We start from the raw sequence: 18,749 nt of genomic DNA on the forward strand, positions 1-18,749 counted from the left end.
TCCCACAGAATTCAGTAAGCAAGACAACCACTTCAGTGCCAAATACTGTACATTTATCAATGGCTGGGCTCACGGTGACCGAGAGGACTACAGCTCAGGGCAATTCAGCTAAGCTTCCATCCGAGTGTCACAATAACCCTACAAGGAGGTCCTTAAGTATCCTGAATGCACAGAAGATGCCACAACCTATGGAAAGAAATGTCTGTCCAAACAAAACAATCAATGCCTTGGTGGTGATGAAAAGAAGAGGAAGACCAGCAGTAATGGCTGTACACTGTCATCAGAGACCACGCTTCGGAATAACATGGTATGCTGCAGCTCTGATGACTGTCTCTGCAACACGGAAGAAGAGGGAATTGCGGCGGGAGGGGGGGTGATTCTGCGGAAGCAAATCAAAGGCAGAGTCGGGCATGGGGATCAAAGTTAGGAGCAGAAGAGATATTGTTGAGATGAGGGCGAAGGAGATCTCAGTCTGCAATAAAACATATTCATAATTACTGTTCTGGATTCCACACAGAGGAGCCATAAGAGTGAAAGGCCAGACCGACTCCCATTACACGTGTCGTTATGAGGATTTACGCCTTCTCAGAAATGCAGGCAGTCTCAGTAAAGAGGGGTAGGTAAGGATCCATCCGCTGGGAGCTGCCTGAATCCAAGCACCACGAAAGCGGGATGAGAGAAGAACAGAGGGATGGAGGCGACCGGAATGAGGAGCGAGCAGGCCGATACACATAATGGGAAATCAAGAGAGGCGATTACGAGAACATTACGGGAGCCAATAGCAAACAAGCAGCCACCGGAAACCAATTTATAACCGTACCTTTAGGGCTCTGCAAACTAATGACAATGAACGGGATGGTACAATGAAAAACACTCAAGCTTGGTAAATATGCTATATGTGTATAAGAACGGTATAACAGCGGTACGGAAAGGAGGGGGGGGCGTGCAGTCAGGACGTGTACCTCACCTAGTTCCATGTCTGGGGTTGACCAGTGGTTGTGTGTAAAGCCAGCCAGCAACTGGCAGGGGTGCAGTGACTACGAGTTTCCCAGCCGGACATGGGCAGCCTGCCACAGACCCGTCAGCGGCTCAATCATAGCGACAAACGGTAAGGGAGGAACAACAGAGCATTTTCATCACTGATATGCAACCTCACTGCAGGTTTGCCAATGAGACAATGCGGGGAAAAGAAAAACTGACACACTGAAAAAGAAATCTTACAGACCTCTTGGGCGATTCTGAGCACCAGGTCATAAACAATTTGCGTTTAAATATGTAATTTAATTACTCCTCCCAGTCCAAGAATTACAGGACTGAAAATGTATACCAGTAAACATGCTTTACAAGAGGACAATTCAAGATTAACACACCTGTATGCAGATCCAAAGCTGAACACATGAAGGAAAGCTGCCCTGCATGGACCAGGATTGCTTTCCATCTTATGGATTCCCACCCCCCTTAAATCAGAACCTCTCAGCTCAAAAGCCATAATTTGCTAATAATTGATCCCTCAAATGAACCTCTAGGTGAATGTAAAACCAGTACAGGCCAGAGTGATTTGTGAGACGCAGCCAGCCATTTTAACTCCATATGGCTGACAGTCGGTAAATAATTGGCACGGTTTAAGGTTATATCGTGTTTCATAGTGTATTACAGACCAATAACCTGGAGACAAGGGCTGCCGAGGACAAGGGCCGCCACTGGGGACAGGGGCCACAGAGGACAGGGGTCACTGAAGACAGGGGCCGGCACTGCCAGGGCCACCTGTGACAAGGGCCGCCACTGGGGACAGGGGAAGCTGAGGACAAGGGTTATTGAACATAGGGGCCCCCACAGGGGACAGGATCCGCCAAGGAGAGGGGTCACTGAAGACCGGGGCCGGTGCCACCAGGGGTCATATCTGACAAGGACCCTCACTGGACAGATGGAAATGCACCCCAGGAGGCCACCTCATGATATTGGCATGGAGGAGAGGGTAGTGCTAGCCAACCCCCCCAAAAAATTACTTTTTTTTTGTTTAATACTGTTTTGGTCAGTGCATAATTCCATACATGTTATTTTGTAGTCTTGCTATCTTTATTCTGAAATGTAAAGAATAGTACAAATAAACCCTTTTTATAGGTAGGCATGTCCAAACTTTTGACTGGTACTGCAAGTCTGCTATGACTTGTCATGCAATATGGGTCCTTCGCATGGAAGATCAGAGAAAGCAGGGGGTTTTCAGCCCGATGTTTAAACTGCATGGCGGACGGCTTTGTCGGGACTGGGGCTCTGGGTCCAGCATGGCCTTCTCCAACTGGGGCTGCCCTTTGCTCTGAGACTTCCAAATGCAACTAAATGCAGCATCAAGGCATCCACAGTGCCTTGTATGCCCTAATGCCATAAATAGCAGGGAAATATTAACTTCGTTTCCCATAATGCCTTTGTGCCACTTCATTAACAGGACTGTGGGGAAAAAAATTAATCAGTACAGGGATGGACAGCTGGATTTGCACAGGCGCATGCAGCCATCATGAGTACCGGCCTGGGTGGTGTTCATAAAGTTTAATGCGTTTAGTATATATGATCAGTCTACTTTCAACCATTTACTACCAGATATTTTCACGATGAGCAGATGAATCCATTAGAATGGAAGGTCAAGCGCACAGAAGGCGAGACGGCGGGCAGAGGAGGTGGCAGGAAGCAGAGCGCCCGTCCGTCCGCCCGCGTGCCCAGGACGTTAACGGGACTGCGCGATGTCAGCTTACACATCACGGTACCCAGGAGCGACGTGCCGCTCTAGCAGGACACCTCAGCCGGCCCTAACGCGCTCTCTCTACCATTCTTACACCAGCCTCCAAGCAAAGTTGGAAAGCAGTGCCGTGTCCGAGTCCAACTCGGGGCCAAGCCACCTCTAATCCGCAGTGGAATGTGAGCGTCCCATCGACGGACCAGCTGCACCTTCCCACCCACAGAAGCAAGTGGTCGGACAGCCTGAGCGGGTGGCATGACCGCGCCCTGCGTCCCGACCCATAGAGCACGTTAGTATGTCTAGTCAGATTGCCGGGACATGCCAGGTTCATTCAGCCGACAGACAAAGGCGGCCGCATTAGCAGTCCACACAGGAGGACGTGGCCGGCCGGGTGGCAGGAGAAAAGCGCATGGCAGACCGCTATCAGGCGGCTGGGGGGCGCTGCGCATGGCAGACCGCTGTCAGGCGGCTGGGGGGCGCTGCGCATGGCAGACCGCTGTCAGGCGGCTGGGGGGCGCTGGCAGCCATCCGCTAACCCAGATGATGCCGCCGGCCCCCGACTGGCCGGCAGGGTCTCTACCAGGCAGAAGCGGCAAACTGGGGGGTCTGCTCGTGGGTATGGGGCGAGACGTGCCACCCAGTGGATTCATTTTTTATTTTTATTATTTAATGCCAACTGAATCACCCCCTGAGCAGGACAAGTGACTCCGGTCACAGGAGATCATCTACACAGAATGTCCTGCATCAGGCTTTCAGGGCTGTAACATGTGACTCGCAGGGGTGGGGAGAGCGAGTCGGCCTCAGCTGGGGGAAGTCGCAGCCCCCACTCGTTAATCTCTGCCTGCAGTGCTGAGCAGCAAACTGGACGCACTTCGGGGGAGGGGCAGAGGTGCGGTTCCCGCATTGCCTATTGCATCCATATTTTAGTCTTGCTGCTCGTAGGAATCACAATCCTGCAAATGTTCAGCGCAGATATTGCAATTGCAGAATGGCGTCTGTTCCGGGGTTTGCAATATCTATCCATCCATGACAGATAAGCGAAAGACTGGCCAAGCACACGGCTACTGGCATGCCTTGAGCATGAGTGGCGTCGTCCCTGATAACCTGCTGCCACTATCCTGGTCAACCTGTGCTTGTATTTACATACACAACTGATAGATGCAGATATTTGCTGGGCAACGTTGGATACCTTGCTGAATCTGAGCAGTTTGTTTACTCTGTTCCTTACCAGCAAACTGACAATTTGATGGCGAGAATGTGCAGCGGCAGGAATGATATTTCCGAAGAAAATTCTGCAGTTTTCCTTTGCACCCCAAAGGGTCATTAAACCCAGATGTATGTTTAGACCAGCTTGTAAAAAAAGAAATACTTCCCCCCCATAAATGACTCTTATCTCTCCGTTTGAAAGGCTGCTTCTCCAGCTCACAGAAAAACAAAAATAAATAAATAAAACGGGCCACGGTGATAGAAAACACTGTGATTTGAACTTCGACTGCCAACGAGGAGCGCGTTTTCATAGCCAGGCTTCAGCGTTTCAGCAAAGGGGGCAGCAGTACGCGCAGCAACGGGGACAGACAGGCGCTGAGAGCAGCCGGAGGACTTGGAGCGGCCCGAAAGCCAGCCATGTCCTCTCACGGGCACTGGCACCTCCAGGACAGGCTAGTGGGTGGAGGAGGGGGCACACAAACAAAACCTTTTAACTGGATTAAACCAAGCCAATTTCCCCAGCAACTGAGGACGGCTGTTTCGGGGACACTTATGCAAATACATTTACGGGGGCAGCAGGAATTTCCCATGCGTGGCGAATTAAATCACTTCCCATAAACAGGTTTAGGCTAACCTGATTTTACAGCACAGGCGTCAGGACCAAGGCACCCGGCGTCCGTTCTGAATCCCCAATCCAGGATGTGAGGGGGTGAGGATAACACTAAGGCTGCATATTCTGCTGACACATCCGGTGTCAAGCCAGCGACTCCCTTCACACTGCGTATTCCACGGCGCCTAGCACCTTTCTGGCTGCGGGCGCGGGGCTGCGGGCACGGGGCTGCGGCCCAGCAGCCACTAAGGGTGTGTCCAGGCCAACGCGCCAGATGGAGTGACAGACCCCAGGTGCTGAATTTCCAATCATAACAGGCTCTTCTACTTTGTCGACCAATTAAAAGACGCTGCAAATTTAACACGTGTAAATCAGTGCTTCTCAGTGTTATGTTTACAATTCATATATGTAACAGATGCTTTTATCCAAAGCAACTGGGGTCAAGGCCCTTGCTCAAAGGCCCAATGGTGAAATCTTTGGGATCTGAACTGGTGACCTACTGATCAGACGAGGCATCCTATTCCACCGAGTGACACACCTCCCTGAGTTAGAAGATGGACTCTCTCTATAGATCAGTTTAGTCATAGGTTGAAAAATAACTCAGAAGATGGCCAGCTTTAAATAACACTTTGGGAGAAAGAGCTAACTAACCCCATAAACCTACGTGGCAAGTCCTCAAGCTTGTGGTGATTCCCCTGCTTTTCATTAAATTTCTGTAAATAATCAAGAACCTTCTAGAGCGTGTCCGGGATAGGCCAGTGATGTCTGCACGTTTAGTCATGGACACAGCGTTTGAGGTCTTTCTCAAATCTTTGTCCAAATTTCTGTATTTTTATTCTTAGTCATAGTAATGATAACCAACACCAGTCATAGGAGCAGGGGAACCGACCTGACAGGGTCCATTCATGCCCATCAGGTCACAGCAGTGATTATGTGGTTTGTTGGGGGGGGGGGGGGATGGATCCCTACAGCCTTCGATCAGACATCAAACCCAAACACTTTCACACGACCACAAGGACGAGTTCATGCCTTTTTACCAGTTTACTCTACATAAAACTTCCTACCTCACAGGCCGTAATGAACATATAATGAAGAGTGGCTTCTTAGTACAGAGGTAAAGAAAAAAAACTGTAGAATTTATGACAACACTAATGTGACACAATTTCCAATACAGAAAAACCATGATGGTGACTATCAAGAGAGCTATAATTTTAAAAGAAGAAAAAAAAACTTCTCTCCATGCCAACAACCTTAATTTCCTTTTAGAGAGCAAACTCATATTGGGCTAAAATGTTTTGCACAGTACATTTCGGTACAGGCTTCCCGCTGGGCCTTGGTTATGAACAAAGGCACAGATATACCCCAGTAAAACCCAGGATGGGACTCACACACGTGTGGTTTTTGAAAGGGCAAAGCAGCACAAGAGCAGGACAGAGAAGATGATGGGCTCTTCCTCTCCAGGACACACGGGCAGCAGAGGCTGCAGTCTGTAAATGCATTACAGCCAAAAAACACACGATGAAGCTGCTCAAAATGAACTACAGTTATATTCCTGCATATTACACAAGCAATATTTCAACTCTTCTTTTTGAAAAACCAATTATTCTTGTACAAAGAAGTCTAAAGTCTAACTGCGTAAGTAGATGAAAGATACTTAAAATTATTATTGCAAATTCAATATGAAATTTCTAATTTCATTCTACTTTTAAATTAATGTAATTTGACTGAAAGTATAATGACAAAACCAAACAAGAATATTTAACTCAGAAAACAAGACAAAAATACCTGCTTGGCTAAATGAGGAAACAGCGGGGAAGAGGGGCGATTTGGGGCTCTTATTTAGACAGAATGACGGCTGTGACACATCACAAGATCAACGCTCTCGACTCCGTCTGTAAGTTCCAGAACACAACCCATTATCCAAAGATCTTGGCACATGAACTGCAAGCCACGTCAGGGAGTCTCCCTTAGTGTGAGCTGCACACCTGCATCACACACGTTTCACAGATAGGAAGGAAGTTTGCTTGCAACAGGGAGAGCGTGCAAACTCCACACAGACAACAGTGGGGTAGAGATTCGAGCCCTGATAGCATTACCCACTGAGCCCCCAAGCCACCCGTGACACTGTTAAAATACCATTAAACGTCCAGTTGTGAGGGGCGATCAGGAAGGAAGGAGGGCAAGGCAACCAGCACCTCATTGATGACACCCCCGGGGGCCTCTGGAGGGACTGCAGCATTGTGTGGTGCCTCTGACCCAGCCACAGCCACCAGACCCCTGCTAAGAAGATATCTGACATAGGACTGACACGGATGGTAGGCTCCGGCACCCCAAAACCTGAATGGAGGGGACGTGTGACCCTGGAAAGAGGAGAGGAGGACTGACTCATCACAGCCGCCACGAGACACGCGCTTCTGAGGAGACACGGCACTCGTGACAAGAGAGTCACACACGAGCGTGTGTCAGCCCGAGTTCCAGTGCTAGGATCTGCAAACCACAAGGTGCTGCAGGCATCTTTTAAGGGGACAGGACTGTGTGCAGAAGAATACATGCTTACATCACCCATCGCTGGACACCTCATTTGGTAAGGCGTAGGTGACTTGCTGGATCATGTGATCCACAAGAAGCCATGACTACCAAGAGGGCTCAGGGACAACAAGCATGAGTCAGTTTATTTTTGATCTATTCAACAAGTACCTCACATACCCTCTAAAGCACCAGAAAGCTCTGCTGATTACATTAAAGTTGGTCATTTCCAGTGAACACTGCGATATACTACACGTGTGTTTTGTGACTGCATATACACAGCCAACTATAAAAGTACAAATTCACTTTAAGTATTATAATTAATTTTTACTTGTGACATACAAACACACCTTTCCTACTTTTAGGTTGTAAAATACAAAAGTGCTAACAGCTTTACGACACTGCTCACCCAGGAAACACTTTTAAAGGTTCACTTCAGAAATAGAATTTATAGGTGACAGATAACGTGTCTTTACAGATAAGTGACAGGTGTGAGCACCCCCTAAAGGTCACCGGCTTGCTGCGGCATGGTGACTGCCACGTCACGTGTAAACCTCAAATTCTGAAATGCCTTTTTGTGAACACATCTCATTAACCGATTTAAGGTCTACAAGACATACAGTGCAGATGGCAACCCTGAACACAAGACTCCGGAGCATTTCATTTCCAAGTCTCACAGGCAATTCTGACAGAGCACAAGCCAAAACGAGAGGGTAGGGCAGCTCTCATGTGACAAACAGCATGTGGCATCCCGTCAGCAAGACACCAACAGCAAAAGGATGATGAAGCAGAAAGGCTGGGTCACCACAAAGTTCGCCATTTCATGTTTTCTGTGGGGGCTCGATAAAAGGTACGCAAGACCACGGGTCACAAAAACATGATTCTTACGCAGAGTCTAGACGGAGAAACAGTAAGTAATCGTGAATGGCAGGTAGCACAGCTGTTATAGAATTACAACATTAAATCAGCAGATTCAAATCCAATTTCCTGGCCTTCTGTGGGTTACCTAATTTAAACATATTAAAAAGACACAGTCAGTCTCAGTGGTTTTAGTTCGAACTTTAAGTCAGCTAATCAGAACAGTACAGAGCAGTACCTGAACTGACAGATATTACATCTAAGTAGTTGGGCCCAAGACTCCTACAAACTCCACAGAAGGTTACACCTGGAACAGAAGTGTCTAGATCTTAAATTTGCATGACACTGTAGCTCCCATGTGTAGTAATGCAGTGCTTCAGAGTATAGCTTAGTTTTCTTCTTCTTTCTGGCGAAATGGAGACTAGAAAGCCCAGGTCCTTTGATTGAGAAGTGAGGGAGGCCGGGTAACCCTGGCATGAATAGGACCTCAATGCGCCTCTGGTGTCAGGAGGAGAGCCACATGAAAGCGGGAGGCCTGACAGCTGGTTTGTCTACGGCTGCTTGCGGTGTTACATCCGGATGACTAAGGTCACCAGCACCACAGACTCAAAATAACAATAAATAATAGCAATGCAACAAGCGCAATGGGAACGTTACTGTTAATATTTACGTGCACCTGTCCCTGACAGCAAACACGATCAGCAGGGGATTAACGAAGCATTATGGACAGTTTGGACAGCGGGGTACTGCCCCTCAGAGCCACGATCCGGGGAATCGGGCATCAGGCGGCGTTAAACTGCCACACACCAGGTAGCGCGTCGGGGTCACACACACATCGTGAGGCCGAAGAAAAAAGCCTCAAACTGCAGGACAGCTGTCAGGGTCTGGAGGTCAGCACGATCCGCATCAGGTTAATCAGAAACTGCCTCTTAATAATGGCAGGGATTTTAAGAGCTGCATGTCGCACTAATTGTCAGGTGTGTGCAGCGAGCTGTATTTGGAAATGCACAGATGCAGCATGAATTGAGGTGATACATAGGGCTGGCCGTAGCGTGCATCAGCCCCGGGAAGCAGGTCGTGCGTGCGGGTATAAACGGGCCAGCCTGCCCAGTAAACACGCACATAATATATCTATATAAAGAGAGCCTGGGAGCCGGGATCTAGCGGGTGCCGACAGGGGCGCATGGGGCTAGCTATTCAGACAGCTAGCTAGGCAAAGCCGACTCTCTAACATTATTATTATTATATAGACATTTTTTATTATTTTTATTTGTCCTTCTTCCAGACAGACTGTGAAAAGCTTAAAACGCCCCCTTACCTTTCTCACGTCTTCATAGCAAAGAGGGGGTCAAATCACGCCCCAGCGGTCCGTAAAGCAACGAAGTTTGTAGCGGAGGTGCCTCTCCAGCCGGGGCCGAGGCAGGAACACGGGCAGCGGAGAAGCCTCTCCGGCCAGGGCCGAGGCAGGAGCCCGGGCAGCGGAGCGCAGGGGGCCGCGTTGCTAAGAGGCAGCAGGGCGCACAGAAACAGGGGCTTTCTGGATTCTTCTTCCAGATTTTATAAACCAACAGGAGTCCCTTACATCTCTGGCGTCCCTCTTCGCGGTCCCGAAGAGCCGGGCTTGGCGAAACGGCGTCTTCGGGCGGGTTAAAATGAAGTTCTGCCCCTTTAAAATGAAAATAAAAATCTTCCCCATCAACTGCTCCTGGCTCTTCTCTCGGCTTGTTGGGATAGAAAGATGGAGCTCCCCATTGCGCGTGCGCGCCAGCCGGGAGCACGGAGGAGAGGAGGACATCCCGACATGCACCGCGCTGCGGCCGGAAGTTTCACAGGGTTTCGTCCAGAAACAGGAGAAGAAGAGAAAGTTCCCACTGTTGTACGCGGAGTCTCACTGGACGGGTCGTTCCGTTCTCGGGCGAATCTACTGTGCGCTGCTGAAGTCCTCAAAGGTCGAGTGACGCTAGGTGGCGCTTCTAAAAGTTTAGCTATCAGTGAGAGTATAAAAGACGAACACAAGCACTTGATAATAAAGCACTGATTATACTTCTTATTACAGCTTTTTTCCCCTACAGAACTAATGGCCAGCAAACGTTGTCCTGTATGCTGACACATCAAGAACGGAGGAGCATCCATAAAAGCTTCATAAAAAATAAAGCCCTGCATGAGTTTCACATTATTTAATAATTGCATGTAATCATTTACAGTTACATATTTACATGTCTCGGGGTAATACCCAGAGCACCGTTTATTTACCATCTTCTTTCAGGGCCAACAGCAGGCCTGCTGCTGGATCATTACATATCCATGCCTCATATTGAATGGGAACTTCATATTTCCTGGTATGGATTAAATCAGTTTATAAATTATATGAAGAAAACTGTCAAAGTGAAGAAAAGTCATGTTACTGTTAACCTGCAGAGATGTTCCCCTTGCTTGGGATTAAGCATTCAGAATAGTATGTGATTATTATCACAAGTCTAGTAGAAAAGAAAGTGATGAGATTTTATCTCCTTGAAATTTGGTATCCGTATTTCTGCCATTCCTGCAGCAGAAAGGAAAACTAGACAATGACCAGTGGAGAATGTGTAAATATTCAACCAGGTTATATTGTCTGGTCATTTTAGCTGCATACAGTTTGGAAATGTAAGTGCTGAGTATTTCAGACATGCAGCGTTCATTAGTGAAGCCCCACTTTTTGGCTTACCTACAGCCGGTCCCACTAATCTCACTTACAGCTAATTTTTGATTATCCTCAAAGACACCGGCCAGAGGCTTACAGTGAGATTGAGAAGTGTGTAATGTTAACACAAGTATGTCTAATTCTGATTCTTCATAATGCAATGTCTTATGTACTGCTAGGCTTAAATTTCCAAGTGCAATTAAGTGTCGACCAAAGTAGTTAATGAGGACTTGGGTAAATAAGCATAAAGGCACTGGCATTTGGTTCCATGGGGAATGAGTAATTGTATCTGTGCTCTTTAAAGTTTAACAAGAGCAATTACAAGGTCAAAGAGAATACAGGTTTGCCTTAAATACTTTGCTAGAAGGACCTGCTAATATAAATGATGTATACTCCATTGGGGTAAAAATCCAGTTCCCAAAAAACAGGCTAAAATGTTAGTTTCCCTAAGCATTATCTGTTTTCCTGAGCTTATCCCTTCTTTGTTTATTGACTTCATCCTTTGTCATTTTTTTTGGGAGAGAGAGACTCACAATAGTTACTACATTAATTTGAATCTGCTGGATGTGGTTTGCTTGCAGGTCGGTGATGTCGCTTGTCTCTGCCCAATCAGCAGACCCTCCCCCAGCCCCAAGGCTCAGGTTCTGTTCAGGTCGCACCTGTCACCATCAGCAGTGTAAGAGTGCCCCAGCAAATGGGGGCTGACATGTGAGGGAGTGGGCGGAGTTACATTCTCTTTCAGCTGCTGCTGCTCCACACGTTGCCTGGGGCCATGAGGACAGCTGCTCTCAGCTCTCCTCTACACCACCCCCCAGGTCCACTTCAATACAGAAGGAAACAGCTTGGGTCTCAGCTCCTGATCCATACGTTCTGCTAGGCAGTCTTCACACTAAGGTGCGGAGGCAGGAAAAGCCCAAACCAGTCTATTTGTAGCAGACAGGAAATGCCTTGAATTTTAGTTCCACCTTTTTATACACTATATTGCCAAAAGTATTGAGACACCTGCCTTTACACACACAAACAAACTTTAATAACATCCCATTCTTAATACATAGGCTTTAATATGGAGTTGGACCACTGTTTACAACTATAACAGCTTTAACTCTTCTGGGAAGGCTGTCCACAAGTTTTAGGAGTTTGTTTATGGGAATTTTGAGGTCAGACACTGATGTTGGAGAAGAAGGCCTGGCTCACAGTCTCCACTCTAATTCATGCTAAAGGTGTTCTGTCAGGTTGAGGTCAGGGCTCTGTGCAGGCCAGTCAAGTTTCTCCTCACCAGACTCGTTCATCCATGTCCTTATGGACCTTGCTTTGTGCACTGGTGCGCAGTCATGTTGGAACAGGAAGGGGCCACCCTCAAACTGCCCCCAACAGAGTTGGAAGCATGAAATTGTGCAAAATGGCTTTGAATGCTGCAGCATTAAGAGCTCCTATCACTGGAACTAAGGGGCCAAGCCAAACCCCGGAAAAACAACCCCACACCATAACCCTCCCTCCACCAAACTTCACACTTGACACAATGCAGTCAGGGAAGTACCGTTCTCCTGACAACCGCCAAACCCAGACTTGTCCATCGGATTGCCAGACAGAGAAGCGTGATTCATTATTCCAGAGAACACGTCTCCTGTCAGGGTCAGCACCCATCTGCCCCAGCTTTTCGTGTCTCTTCCCCTTTTGGCCAACAGGTGTCTTTGGCCATCCTGATCTCCCTGTGCACCAAGTCCTTTGCCTCTTTCCTTACTTCCTCACATTGTTGTGTGGTGCTATGGGCTGATCATGTGGATATTCATCCTTTAGTCGTGTGTTTGAGTCCAGCTGCCTGTTTTTGTATTCATTAGATATTGTTCCCTAGCGTTTCTTTTGTATTAGTTTTCTTGTCTTTTCCTTGCTTGTGTCCTGTTTTGTTCCTTTCTGGTTCTGTTTAATTATCCTTGTGTTCTGTCCCTAGTGTTCTATTTCCAGTTTTCTAGTTTTTGGTATTTGTAAAGCTCCCTAGTTCCTGTGTTTAATTATTATTAGTTCCACCTGTTGCCCGTTTTCTTGTGCCAGTTCTTGTTAATTGTTCTCTCCTGTCCTGTGTTTCCTTGTTAACCATCTGTATTTAAGTACCTGATCCTGCTCTGTTGCTTGTGGAGTCATTGACTGTGTTCTTGATGATTCTGTGATGTTGGTCATTTGGTTTTGTTATGCTTGTTATGCCTGTTCTCTGTATTACACATTTTCCTTTTGTAATCATTTATTGTTCCGTTAGCTGTATTATTCCCCTGGTTAGGTTAGACCCTTTGTGATCTTTTTGTTTTGTAGTGTTCCTAGTGTCCTCATTATCTACAATTAACCCCTGTTGTTTCCTGGATCCGCAAGTGGATTGTCACCTCCTTTTTTTTCCTGCCTGAATCATGCCCTGAGTCTGTGACAAGAACCCCCCCAAGACCCTGACAGTCTCCACTGCTCTAGAGTCCAGTGGCAGTGTGCTTTACACCACTGCATCTGGCTCTTTGCATTACACTGTGTGATGTATGGCTCGGATGCAGCTGCTTGGCCATGGAAATCCATTCCATGAAGTTCTCTCCACACTGTTCTTGAGCTAATCTGAAGGCCTGTGGAATATTTATTAGTGAGGAAATTTCCCAAATGGACTTATTGCACAGGTGGCATCCTATCATGGTACAATGCTTGAACTCAGTGATGAACACCTGAATTCAATTATTTGGAGGTGTGTCCCAATACTTCTGGCAATATAGTGTATTTACAAAAGAAGTCAATTAGAGGGTGTACTCTGTCAGAACAGTATGTTAACTCAGAAGTCGTTAATAATTAGATACCAGTTTAGTGAATGTGAATGTTTTGCTTTTTCAGTTGTTTTGAAGCACATGTTGCTCTCAGCTGTTGACCAGTCTAAGAAAAACCCAGTCAGTGGGCCAATCAGGATGACCACTGGGAATCTTTGCTAACCTTAACCCAGCAGTGGCAACACCAGAGGCCTGTACTACGAAGCGGGGTTACTGGCTTATCGGGGTAATTTGTCGGATTTAAGGTACCACAGTTTAAATGGACTTCATATTCGTTCACTTACATTTTGCCCAGACTACCTTACATCGGACACGTTACCCCGATAAGCCAGTAACGCCGCTTGGTAGTACAGGTCCTAGTTATGACACCTTGGAGTTTCTTTCTCATGAGCAGTCGCCATTTCTCTCACAACAATTCTTCCTGGGTACACAATGAGAAGGGTGTCCCACACTGTCCTGAGTCTGCTCGTAAGCCTGTTTGTGAATCTGCCTTAGCTCTCAGCTTCTCTGCAGTCTCCCCTCACGAGAATGACAAATGTCTACATTCAAGGACAATCGAGAGTAGAACAGAAGCAGTGGAGATCTTCAAAGGAACGTAATTTCCTTTGGGATAAACACACTCCACCCTCAGAGTGCTGCATTCTCCTCATTTGCGGATCTGAGCTCCTGCAATCAGGGACTTAGAAAGGTCAAATAGGGTCTAATGCCTCCTTAACCCTTTCGATGGGAAGAGGTGGGGTCTGCCTTAGCCACTTACATTACATTACATTTCTCGATTGTATGCTTATGGCCATGTTGCACCAGGGAGTGGCCTGCTGTAAGAGTAAAGTCACATAAGGCCTCCTTTCAAGCAGGTATAGCCCCCCCCCCCCCCCCCCACCCCGAAAACTGTAGTAGAAATGAAGATATTACGAGATGTACGAGGAAAGTTAAAGATCAGAGCAAAAAGATGGGACTACATTTAAATGTGAATAAAATATGACCATCACGATGACAGCTAACTTAAGCATTTGATGGTGAAGACATTCTTGGAACAATCATCAACATCGTCGTCTTTTACGGTATCGTCTGCTTATTCATTCTGAAATATTCCTCATCATCTCGTTGCCGTGACACTTAAAATTTTCTTTTCGTCACACCTTCAGCACCAAACAGGAAGCAGCGAAGCAGGTACAGGATATATAGGTAGGGTAGATAGCATAGGTGGGGACTCGAGTCACTGAGTCGCAACTTGACTCGGTCTTAAGTGACAAATTTGATGACTTGTGACTTAACAAGGCAGACTGGACTTGACTTAGACTTGACTTCGACTTGAGAGCAAATTACTTGAGACTTGGAACCGACTTGGACCTTATGACTCGAGAAGATCTGAGGTTATAGTCCCCCCTCTGGATACCATAACGTTAATTTTATCATTTCACTGTATATTAATTCTCTGCTGTCTGCAAGTTCCTTTGGCTGAATGCAAGGTCTCCTGAGATTTCTGTCCAAAAAACTGCATAACTCCTTGCATATACATGCGCTGCAAAAAATGGCCTTTCAAATTGAAGATAAACTGCTTCTGTTTTGATAGAAGACGGCCTAAAACTAGCAAAATTATCTGCTAGTGCACTAAAAAAATGTACTTGGTAAGATTTCCTAAAATAAGACAATAGGCAAATTAATGTTATTCATAAGTTGTGTTGTTAGTTTATTAATGAATTTAGAATTTTGTCTAAATATAAGAAAATTATATTTGCTTAGATTTTCATTCTTTTGCAGTGTGAATGTAAAAGACACAGAGAGAGACTCTCTCTTCAACCTACCTCTGCCTATCTACTGCGGTGGATTTTAATCACTAGAGGTAAAAAAACAATTGACATAGATAGGGGCTCAATTTACATGACTCACAACTCGACTTGGACTTGTATTTGATGACTTGTGACTCGACAGCAAAAATAATGGAAAGACATGGACTTGGACTTGTGGACATGTGACTTGAGACTTGATTCGGACTTGCAATGTTTTGACTCAAGACTTGACTCAGACTCACCAAGAAGTGACTCGTCCCCATTGCTGGTAAACAGACATGGAGGGGCAGCTTCCTTGCTGTCCCTGTTCACGCAGCCAGCGTTGTGTTCACATTCTGTGGTGTTGTCTCTATTTAGCTGTTTTTTTCATAGCAAACCACAGCACACACAAGAGCAGGTGTAGCCAAAAGCTGCTTCTGTCTCCATTGTTCAAGTTTTTCTCTTCCTGTAAATTCTCACCAGGAGCATGATGGAAAATAATCTCAAAAGGAATCTAGTTGCAGTCTTGCAAACAGTGACCCTGCAAGTTCTCCAAAGTCATAGTTTGTGACAAAAAACTCTGAAACTAATGACACATTGTCTTGAGATGTGAGTGGGTGTCAGACATTAGTCGTTAAAAAGTCTCTTGAAAGTCTTCTAGTGTATGGTTACCATAAGTCGACACCACCTCAGAATTTGGTGCCATAGGTGGTTGACTGTCTATGTTGGCTAATGGGTTGACCTGCACAGGCTAGGAGTTGACAATGACTTGAAGGTACCTATTAATAAATAAAATAAAGTGAAAAGAAGAATAATCTGATAATCTAGATAATGGGAATGAGAAAAAACTGTGGTGAAAATGTTCAAGTTTCCATTATATTGCGAATGTTCTCAGAGTTCAGGTATGACACCTGGCATCTGTGAGCTAAGCCGCCAGCACTGTCACCTGGCATCTGTGAGCTAAGCCGCCAGCACCGTCATCCTCATCACACCTGTCAGCTCTTCCATGTGTCGCTGTGGCATGTGTCTCCGGTCTCCCTCCTGCTCTCGTATGTCCTCTGCCCGCGGTCTTGCTGCTCTCCCACAGTCCCGTTCAATGGGCCCATTCTATGTCGCACCAGCTTCACTCTCCTCCCAGCAATTATCAGCACAATACAGCACTTGAGTCCATCACCATCTGGCCTGGAGCTGACAGATCATGCTCAGACATCTGCGCCGCAGCACCAAGGGGAGGAGGTGCCCGCGTGTGCCGGAGACCCCCGGTGCTCACACGGTCAGCCTCGTCGGTCAGCTCTCAGCAAAGTAGTTTGATCACCTGAGCACAACCTCTCAAATCCGTCTCCAGCAGCTGAATGACTGGGCTGTGAACACAAACACTGCCTTCAGGGTTCTGTCGTCCATGATGAGGCCCCCTGCAGTCCGTAACTGAATCCGTCATTGAGTAGTCAATCATAATCATCAGATACTTTGGTTTTCCTCATCAGTAATGTGCTCCGTACCATCCTAATAAACATATAATAATAATAATAATAATAATAATAATAATAATCATCATCAATTATTATCTTTTATACAGCGGGAGAATTAAAGTAAATGACAGAAATTTCGGTAATGCTTTACATTAACCGCACCTTCATAATGCATTCATGGAACATTCATAAACATAATACCTTAACATCCTGACATACCTTAACAGCTTTAATATACATTAGTGACACATTATATGATTATAATGTTTGTTATTAATGTATTAATGTATATTAATTTAACATGTTGGAACATTTTCCACGTACGTTGTGTTCATCGGGACGTAACCCCATCGTAAGTTGAGGGGCATCTGCACACACAACTGAGAGTGAAGTTTGGGTTAGGCTATGTATCCGGCACCTCTGTGGGACAGAGTGATGGATTTGAGGTTAGGGATCTGTGCCTGCAACTGGAAGGTTGCTGGTTCAAATCCCAAGAATGCCCCAAGTGCAAGAATGCAATTGCTTTATCCTGTGTATGATATTAATCTACATCCAGCCCTATAAGGAGGCCCGCCAACTTACAGGGAAAAAAACTTGGGGGTTGGTGGCAGGATTGGTGCTCCAGAAAAAAACCTCACATTGGTCCACTCAGACTAGTATGGTGCTGAGGTATCACCTGCTGCATGGCTGCACTCAGGTTCTCATCCCTGAGATGGTTTGTCATGTGGTGGGTGTGGCAACACTCTGTAATCAGTGTATGCTCCTTACCTTACCTCTGTGGGTCAGCACAGGCAGGACACTTAAACCTCTGAGCCACACAACAGCCCACAATTTAGGGATTCAATGATTTGTATTTGTCATAATTATGATATATAGTTATACTATAACCTGCAGTGAAATGAAATGATGCCACTTAGCCTAAGCAGATAATTTCAGACCTTGGGAAGAGACCTGAGTGTGAATCCACGCACAGGGAGCAGAAGTGGCAATCGAAGACGCACCCCTGCAGGCATGATTCCTACTGATACAACATGCCACGCTACAGGGTTCCCACTCAAGCTGTTAACTGTTAAAAAATCATTATAAATGTACATGCATACTAATTACAACCTGCACTGTGAATGTGCAACCATATATCCTAGCAAAATGTAACGCGTATGCAGATGACTGTGAAGCCCATGAACCGGTAAACGTCTTGCTTGATGAGCTTACACCTTTACTTTGCTGCCATCTATTGGATTGAGGTAGAACTGCATTCCTGTAAATAAGCCAAACCTTTTTAATATGCAGCATAAGCCCTATTGGGGTAAGTGGCTATTCAACCAGGACATACGCAGTTCACTTACATTAGTTTGGTAGAGCTATACAAACCATTCAGCATTTAAAACACTACTGGTCTGATAGGAACTAATCCACAACATACACCTCTTCACTCAATGTTCCTCTAAACATGATAAAATGGGATTAAACAGGACGCTTCACATCCCAAGCAGGATCATGATCTGTCTGTACAAAGTGAGAGAGCCTAACCGGTCATGCAGAAACAGGGGCAGCTGTTGGACCGGGTCTCAGTGCCCTAATAGGGGGGGCACTTTCAATATTCCGGGCAAGAGGGGACAGGTGCTGAGGCACTCCCCCGCGCATTGTAACAAATTAGTGAATACATTTACAATAAATTACTATTTGGCCTGGTATGACTAACAGAAGCTGCATTTGACTTAAATAGCATTTTCGTCTGATGAATACAGTTGTATCCCCAGTAATATTACTTATTGTGACCCAGATGGGAATGGAATGATGGATCCTCCTGTCGGTAAATTATACAAATAATATTGGTAATACCAACCTTGGCAATAGCCTGTATCAAATTGAAAAAAAAAGTCTGCAGTATGGGCAGGGGCCTATTTTAGAGGGGCTTTTGCCTCAAATGTTTTTTTCTGATTCTGATAGTGATGTGTATGTGTGTTTAGTCATCTCCAAATTTCAGCAAGTGAAAGTATTCCCCACAATGCCCCACTGATGTTCACCACTGTTGAACAATTTCTGCAATTTACAAATCTTTAGGCAGAAATGTTTTGTCTGTATAGTGAAACATGGATATTATTACACGA

At 46.0% G+C, this 18,749-nt stretch overlaps 1 protein-coding gene across 1 annotated transcript in view; it reads right to left on the bottom strand.

Annotated features, from left to right (window-relative positions):
- Nucleotides 1-9,777, bottom strand: part of LOC111846104 (methyl-CpG-binding domain protein 5-like) — a 32,100-nt gene extending 22,323 nt beyond the window's left edge. The window contains exon 1 of the mRNA XM_023815983.2: nucleotides 9,250-9,777. The gene's annotated coding sequence lies outside the window, so the exon portion shown is untranslated. The remainder of the gene's footprint in view (nucleotides 1-9,249) is intronic.
- Between the last annotated feature and the right edge of the window lie 8,972 nt (nucleotides 9,778-18,749).

Source organism: Paramormyrops kingsleyae, chromosome 16 (assembly GCF_048594095.1).
Source record: "Paramormyrops kingsleyae isolate MSU_618 chromosome 16, PKINGS_0.4, whole genome shotgun sequence".
In the NCBI taxonomy this organism is placed as follows: Eukaryota; Metazoa; Chordata; class Actinopteri; order Osteoglossiformes; family Mormyridae; genus Paramormyrops; species Paramormyrops kingsleyae.